At 41.7% G+C, this 9,079-nt stretch overlaps 1 pseudogene; it reads right to left on the bottom strand.

The window, feature by feature from the left end:
• Positions 1–763: 763 nt before the first annotated feature.
• On the bottom strand, positions 764–7,206 carry LOC131920807 (stress-induced-phosphoprotein 1-like; annotated as a pseudogene).
• Between the last annotated feature and the right edge of the window lie 1,873 nt (positions 7,207–9,079).

Below are 9,079 nucleotides of genomic sequence, written 5' to 3' on the forward strand. Positions count from 1 at the left end.
TGTGGAATAACCTCTTGTATGCTGTAAAGATTTGTCACTTAAAATTGGTTTAATAAAACACTGATTAGCTGGTAGCTGGGCAGGAATTTAGGTGGGAAAGACAAACTGATAATGATAGAAAGAAGAAAGGTGGAGTCAAGGAGTCGTGAGCCAGATGCAGAGGAAGCAAGATGAGAATGCCACACTGAGAAAAGGTACCAAGCTACGTGGCTAAACATAGATAAGAATTATGAGTTAAGTGTAAGAGCTAGTCAGTAATAAGCCTGAGCTACCAGCTGAGCAATTATAAATAATATTAAGCCTCTGAGTAAATTATTTAAGAAGTAGCTGCTGGGTGTTTGGAAACAGGCAGGTGGAAGAGACACTTACACCTACATTTGGCAAATCTATATTTTTAAAAATATTTATATTATGATTCATAACAGTAGCAATTATGAAGTCACAACAAAAATATATTATAGTTGGGGGTCACCACAACATGAGGAACTATATTAAAGGGTTGCCGCATTAGGAAGTTTGAGAACCACTGCTTTAGAACAGTACCATTTGGTTTTTCCCTCAGTCCCTGGCCTATCTAGTCTCAGGTTCTTGGCCACACAAGCTGGTTATGGGTTCCAGCTCATAGAATCAGATATTGGTTGGTTACTCCCACAAGAGGTCCCTGGTTTGCCCTGTCTCCTATTCTCCACAGTCTTAGATTAGTCCCCACCTCCAATTTCATATGTGACCCAAGTCTCAGATACTGTTCAAAGTCTAGTATTGTCTATTTTGAGATTTGAGGTCTGAGGAAATAGCCAGATGTGTTGGGGTCATAGGAGTAGGGATAGGGTCCAGAAGCAACTGAAGAGTTCAGGATACAAGAGCTACTCAGGTCCAAGGGCTTTAGCTAGAATCATAAAAATCACAGGAATGCAGCATACCATTTGCCTAGCAGTGTTCAGACTGGGTCAGTCACAATGAGTGTTCAGAACCCCTAGTCCTGTGCCATCAATCAAAATGAGACAACTTCCACTAAGAGCTGAAACTTTGGACAAGCCTGCTAGCTTTAAATTATGCTCATGTCAGTTTGAGCTATGGAATGAGTTAAACTCAGCATGCACCTCAACTCTGACTCACTCCAGTTTCTTAGAACAAAGAAAATACCAGAAGTTATGCACAAGCAGCCTGGTATACTCCACACTCAGAATTTCCTTTTGGAAAAGGTTTAATGCTCATCCTTTCTTAAAGCACATATATTGAACTTTTTATTTACTAAGCAAGGGATTTACAATGTTCTAGGGAGTATCTTATGTTCCTTACAAACACTATTTTGTGTATCCATTTATGTGCACAAGTACATTTATAAGAAACTGCATGGTAAGAGGTTGCAAACATCCTAACATTTTTAGTGTCTTTGTGACTTTATTTATTTAATATTTTAAAATAATATTAAGTTAGTATGTTCTAGTTTAAGAAAGTAAAAAGTTTTATAAAGAGAATATGAGTGCTTTTGGAGTGCTCCTTTCAAATCCTTTCTGCCAAGGTAACTCTAATGTTCATTGCTGTGTGGGGCCTTTAGAGAGGACCCTAGAAACACCTTAAGAAAAGCCTGTCTAAAAACAAACTGATAAAGATAAACAGAAGGTAAAGACTAATATCTTTTGAGAAAAGCAAATAATTAAAAAATGAAGGGAACAAGCATGGAAAGATTTGAGTCCTCTTACAGAAGGGTAAATAGCATAGTTATATTTGAAATTTTAAATTAATGCTGGCCAAGGTAGAAATGATGAGGAACCAGCCATAGGTCTTAGGGGCACTGTAGAGGGAACAATGTGAAAATTAAGGCTGTTCATAACTAATCAGTGGATTTTTAATGTTATAGGAAAATAGCAAACCCTATGGGTTCATTTCGATACACATTTCAAGAATTTGTTCACAAGTCCTTGGGAAGCAGTCCAGTTACTTCTTGCTCTTTAGCTGCAGGTGGCATCTGCACATCCAGCAGATGCAAGAAGGACAGCTTTGCCCTTCCCTGGAGAGAGGGGTCCATGTTTGCCCTTCCCTGGAGAGAGAGGTCCCATGTTTGCCCTTCCCTGGAGAGAGGTCCATGTTTGCCCTTCCCTGGAGAGAGAGGTCCATGTTTGCCCTTCACTGGGGAGAGAGGGGTCCATGTTTGCCCTTCCCTGGAGAGAGAGGTCCATGTTTGCCCTTCCCTGGAGAGAGGGATCCAGTGGCCTGTCCACTGAGACTTCACATCTTCAAAGAACCTATGCTCTCCCAGGGTGCTTCCTTGAGATTGTTAGCTGCAACTTCCAGAAGCCTTCTAAGCTGGGAAATCTCCCAGGTTTCCTGGAGAATGGGGGCAAGGCTGGCCACCACTAAAGGAGCCCTTCGTCACTAAGGCTTAGTGGGATCAACATGTAGCACACACAGTAAGGAACAGTGTGAGTAGATGGATTCACTGGAGACTATGAGAAGAGAGAAATAAGGACAGAAGAACACTACTAAGTCCTGCAGGGCCACCACTGTAACCCCAAATAAAATAAGGCCCCACTCACCACCCTCCCAGCTGCAAAAATTTTGCAAATTGACAGTCTTTCTCTCCTAAGAATACAAAAAAAAAAACAAAAAAAAACAAAAAAAAAAAAACAAAAAACAAAAAAAAAAAAACCAAAAAAAACCCAAAACCATTATCCAGGGGTAGGAGCAAGAAAATGGACTCCTAGCTTACTGACCTTAGCATGGCATCTGATTTGAAAGGGGTCTGGATCCTAGAGTCTTAAAACACACATGTTAATGGTTATTTCATATAAACACAAAGCTTTCTTAACTTTGTCTCAGAGCTTAATTATTCCAAGGACGAGCTGATGTCTTCCCCCGCAGTACTCTGGGATACTGTGTCCTGAACCCTGGGCCTCTCAAATAGAACACAAGAGATTTATTCACACATACTTAGCCCTTTTAAAGTTATGAGACAGGATCTCTCTGAATTGCCCAGGTTGCTTTTGTATTCACTTTGTAGCTCAGGCAGGCCTTGATTTTGTAATCTTCTTTCTTCAGGCTTCCCAAACAGTTAGGATCACAAGTATGTGCCCATATGCCTAGCCATGTGTCTTGATTTAAACTTCTAAGTTAGAAAAATAGTTGTGGGGTGTTATTAAGGGGGGTTGACCTAATTCAGTCTGTGCTAAGTTGCACGTTAGAGTGATGTGGGAGCTTTAAAATGCTAATAATTGTAGCCCACCGCAGAAATTCCAATGGGATTGTCCTGGGGTGAGGGCAGAATATCCTATCACTTTTAGAAGTTCCTCCAAAGGACTTAAATGCACAAAGAGACCTAAGAAACAAGAGTGTAAGAAATTGACTTTAATCACTAGGATCCAGTACAGTGAAACTCCTAGGCCACAGAAGCAAGCACAAACTGGCCTAGACTGATCCTTCCACAGCTTAGTAAATACAGATATACCAGGTGGGAAAGTGTGAAACACTTTCTAAACATGGCTCCCAATACTAATTTATAAGCCATGTGGGTTAATAAACCACAGCAAGGGCATATCAGGAGAGGCAATAAATGAGAAAAAATCAAACTATTAGAACAGTAAGTAATAAGACTATCTCAGTGACATTAGCATAGACATTTAAGGTGAGTAAGAGTAAGAGGTTTATCTTAAAAGAATGGATGTGAGAAAAAAGGACAAAATGAGGGGAGAGAAAGAGTGATTAACGGAGGAATTTGTGTTGGAGAGATGGCTCAGCTGATAAGGGTGCTTCCCACCAAGCCAGACACCTAAGTTTCATCCGTGGGACCCAAATGATGTAAAGGAGAGAACTGACTCCTGAAAGTTGTCCTCAGACCTCCACATGTGCACTGGCATATGTATGGGAACACACATAAATGAGACAGAAAGTCCACAAAATTATCGGTGAGTTCATTTTGTATTGGCCAACTGTTCCTGGGCATGTAGCCTACCCTAAAGAATGGTTAATATGCCTAAGGTGACTCACTGGAGAAAACTGGTTTTTCCTTTGCCAGCCATTGTCAGTTGCAGATAGTTTCTTGGTTAGGGATAGAAGCCTGTGTCCACTTCCCTGTCTCAGTATTAGGACCCTATCGGGCTCGAACCGATGCAGGTCTTGTGAATGCTGCCACCATCTCTATGAGTTCATATGTGTATGAGTCCTGTTGTGTCTGGAAGACACTGTTTCCTTGGAGTCATCCACCACCTCTGGCTTGTAACAGCCTTTTTTCCTCCTCTTCTGCATAGATCCCTGACCTTGAGGGGAGGGCTTTGATTAAAACATCTCATTTAGGACTGAGTGTTCCAAAGTCTCTCACTGTCTGTACATTCTCCAATTGTAAGTCTCTGTGTTTGTTCCCATCTACTGCAAGAAAAACCCACACCTTGAGGTTTGCCATGGTCTTCTGCTTTACATCCTCTGAACTATCCTGTCAATTGTACTGCACCATCATATAATGCTGGTAACCATCCACTGTCTCCTTACCACTGGAGTACAGCACCCTCTGGTACACATCCCTAGCTTGGGTATAGCCTTCCCTGGTCTCAGGGCAATTGTTTCCCTCTGTAACTCTTGATCAACGTCAGCTTCAGCTGGCTGCATTCCTCACAATCCTGGAACACCAGCTGTAACTCTAGGTTCCTGTACAGTTTGGCATCTCTTTGGATCCATTTAATGGTTTCTGTATAATGCTTCATAGATTGGGGCTAGTCCCCTTTTGGGAAGCATTTGTTGCCCATATTTGTCTCCTCCAATGCCAAGTCAGAGTTGGTGTAGGCCAGCTACTCTTGCTCCTTCAGGATTTTCTCTGCCTGCTGGCCTTTTGTGAGCCTATCTGGGGTTCAGTTCTATGTCAGAGACTTATGGAAATGATGGTATCTTTGTATTTTTCTTCTTTGAAATAGGAAGTGCCAATTTGGGCACCTTTGGAAATCTGTTAGTAGTCTTCTTGATCCTCTCTGCCCATTGCAATGGTCTCACAAACTCCAGGAATTTGTTGTGGTCGTCCTTTTCAAAGTACACAGCTGCTTGACTGGTTGTAAGTCATGCTGGCACATCCCAGTTCCTTGGCCCTGTCATGATGCTTCAAGACTATGTCAAAGTCTTTCTCCCCATAGGCATCATTCCCCAGCTCTTTCAGTACCTGTTTTTTTATTCTCTGGAAGATCTTCTATGGGCTCTGCTTGATCTCCTTGCTGGGAGAAGATGGAAGAAGAGCAGTTGGCAGCCTCTTCTTCTTTATCATATTTCCCAAGAAGGACACTGAGTGTGGTCATGATTGAGGATCTTGTGGTTTTGTGTCCAGATTTCATAGCATGTTTTGTCATTGCTGTCAGTTTCTGGTACATGGGTCACTTAGCACTGTCCTGGGATCAGTCTCCAACTTCTGATATAAATTAGGCATGTTGAAAGGATTTGCTATCTTACCGGCTTTTATATACTGCTTCTCTGCCTTTACTACTGAGGTGTCAAAATAGCTGCAGTGGAGAAACCAGCTGCTGGTGACCAAGATCCATTCACTGATGGAGACAGAGCCTTCTGGGATCCCAGGTGACCGATCCCAGGGACCACCACATCAGGCTCCTAATACATCACCAACATCCATTTATTAGCTCCCCTTTGGAATATGGAAAAGATCAAATGTGACTGCTAGAGTAATGCACAAACCCTGGAGTAAGGGAATCTGTTTACATAGTTGGTGCTTTATGTGGGAATTACTTAATTGAGGTGTATTTAACCTACATTCAATGTGTACCAAACACTCTGGATTCTATGAAAGTTCGGGTTCTGAACCACATATGACCAAGCAACGAGAAAATCTAAAATAGTTAAGGATCCAGAACCAATGTGGGCATCTACTGGATGAGGAAACTAAAGTGAGGAAGGGAATGGGGCTTTCTGTAGCTTTGCCATGCGGAGCCCAGAGCTGGGGTTCTCTGCTGCTGATCCTGTGCTGGAAGACCTGGGCTGCCCTGAACTCCTGTTATGGATAGAGGGAACATCCTCAGGGATAGTACTGGAAAAGATCGACACAGTTTACCTCCTTTTAGCCTGTGGTTGTATTTTTACCTCTGGATTTAAAAATATGCAGAAACTAAACTATTAAACATTTAGGTAACATTTTAGGTAATCAGTTTATTTGAATAGTCTCAACTTGTTGAAGCAATATAAGAAAATGGCTTTATGTACATATTAAGTCACTTCCTTCAACAATGTCCTGTCAGATCACCCCTTCCTAGCCCTTAGTATTAGTTCAAGCAGATTTGGTGTCTCTTGGGTCACTTGTAGTTACTACAAGTTGCTATAAATTAATCTTTTAAGGGATTCAATGCTCTTTCCCCCAAAGCAGACTTGGAGGGTATTTGGCACCTGTGTTGGATCTAGTTCTCATAGCCAAACCTTGTTATAGTGAGCTACAAAAGTTATAAGAGGCTGAGGAGACTTAAGTGTATGGCTCATAGCCTTCTGTTTGACTGAGGATTGCCAGTACCACACTGGCTTATGATTCCTTCTGAAATTGGAAGTCTCTGTCAATATTAGGCCTCCAAGTAGCTATATAGTACCTGGAACAATTAGAAATCAGTGTCCCCAAAGGAATCTTCTAAAGGCCTTGTCTTCATTTCTCCCACAGCATCCACAGGTATCGGGCAGGTACTTCTTCAGTTCTTCTTAAGGCAGGGGTATCACAGAGCTCAGACTGTACATCTATGGGTTTGCCAGGGAAAAGAATGCTGTATAGCCTGTTATAGTCTTGGTTTTTTACCCTGAGATAAATCTGTTCTACTCTAGTAAAGACTGATCAATGAATCCCAATGAATAATTGATTATATCTGCATTAAGACTCTTTAGTGATGAGGTAGGAGAAAAAGGAAAAAGAGAAATAGGTCTTACTCATCCAGGTGGTAATGTCAAAAAGGAGAAGTGGTCAGACACTTATTCACAGAAACATTGTTCTCCTAGCCTATGGGGAGGAAAGAAGACATGTCTTTTCTAATCAGAAATCCATTTTTCCCCTAAGAAAGAGAATCACAAATCAGTTACATCTGGAGGCAAGGTGGTCCCTCACCTGACTATGCCCAGACCCCCCAACTTCCATCTGTCTTTGGGTGGTGAGCCTGTGCTAGACTGACCTGTGTTATAGGGCTCCAATTTACCAAGGTCACTGTGAGTACTCTGTCCTGGAGAGAAAGCTATCCTGAAAAAGGCCATCATTCACATAAAGCACCAGACTGGTTTGGCTCTTTGGGCCTGTTCAAAGGCCTTTCACACTCGACGCAGTTCACTTCTGTTCCATTTAGGAACCCTAAGTAGCTAAGGCCCCATTCTTTGTGACCTGTTATATAATTTGGGTTCTCAGTGTCAATATCTCTGATAGAAACTGATTTAAGCTATGTAGGTCTTGAGATAATCTGTGGGATACTTTAAGCACTATAGTACATGCATTAAAGCAATTTCAACACTTTTTGTTGCTGAGCTGTTCAAATATTGATGTATTCTGCATTCTGAAGATGCTTCTAGTTCACATCACAGCACTGAAATACAGGCCATCCAAGTTGCACTTATTCCTTTCTACCAAACACAGAAAATAACATTTTGAGGGTAATGCAGGTATCCAGGGAGACATTGTCTTTCTTTACAGTCCAGTTTTTTCATCAATTAAGTAAAGCATTTCTTTCTTTTTCCCCTTTAGCTTTTTTCATAACATTAATTCCCCTTTCAAACATTCTTTGCATGTATATCATTCAGACTAACATTTTTCTTCCTTTAAAATATTGTGAAAACTAAAATAACAATATTTCCTGCATTTCTACTTCCTCAGAGTCTAAGAAGCACTCCTAGTTTTGCCCAGAATAAATTTCTTTCTGAAATCCACAGAGGAAGAGATGAACAATCTTCTCAGACAGGAAACACTGAAATATTTATAACATGAGCAGGTCAAGGATAAGTGCATTTGGGGGTGATCGTATGCATGCAATTAGCAAAATGCATAAGCTAATGAGGTATAGAAAAAGTGACAGTTCTTAATGATATAAGCCTAAGTAGATATCTTCCAATGTGAAATTTTTCAGAATGTCTGTCATTAGCAATTATCACCATGGTAGCTTTAAAAAACTGTCACTGGTTCATTCTGCCCATCTGGACATGACTCAAGGTGCTGGCTTCCTTTAGAGAAAGTTATAGGAGTCGAAAGATGTGAGAGAGTCCTAAGAATTCCAGGAACCCAGTGGGCATGGTGGCACGTGCCTGGAATCCCAGAACTCAGGAAGCTGAGGCAGGAGAATATCAAGTTACATACCAGAGTGAACTACATAGTGAAACCATGTCTAGAAACAAAAACAAATTCTAGGAACTCTCTGAGAACTCGATCTCTGCTCCTCCCCCAAGCTGCTAAGAATAGAATGACTATTACAGGCCATGGTCCAAACATCACCCTTCCCCCTTGGTTCATGTGGCAGAGGTACTTTCTTCAGGGACACTGAGAAAGAACCAGGATTGCGGAGCTAGCCTCTCCGGGGTGTTGGAGAATCCTCAGTGTCCCGGGTTTTCTCCGGAGTGCCTTCCCACTTCTCACTCCAACAGTGTTAGTGAACACCTAGTCTCTTCCGCTGATGTTGTCACTGCCGTTGCTGATCGAGACACCACCCCACCACCACCACCACCCCATCCCACCCCCACCCCCGGCAAGCCTCTTCCTTCCCTGAGGAGGACTCATGTATGACTAACATTTCTATCTTTGCCCAAAGTGTCTATTAATTTTCTCTTTGCTGGGCTTTTAGCTTTAAAAAAAGTTGTGGTTTTTGTTTATTTGTCTTGTTTTCTTTTGTTTTGTTTTTTGTTGTTGTTTTGTTTTGTTTTTCTTTCCTTCTTTTTTGGTTTTTTGTTTTTTTGCCAGGCAGTGGTGGTGCACGCCTTTAATCCCAGCACTGGGGAGGCAGAAGCAGGCAGATCTCTGTGAATTTGAGGCCAGCCTGGTCTACAGAGTGAGTTCTAAGTCAGCCAGGTTTTTCTTATTTTTTTTAACTTTTTAATGATGCATATTGTGTATGTCTGTCTGATGTGAGAAGAGGGTATCAATCCCCTG

The sequence above is a fragment of the Peromyscus eremicus genome, chromosome 10 (assembly GCF_949786415.1).
Source record: "Peromyscus eremicus chromosome 10, PerEre_H2_v1, whole genome shotgun sequence".
NCBI lineage: Eukaryota > Metazoa > Chordata > Mammalia > Rodentia > Cricetidae > Peromyscus > Peromyscus eremicus.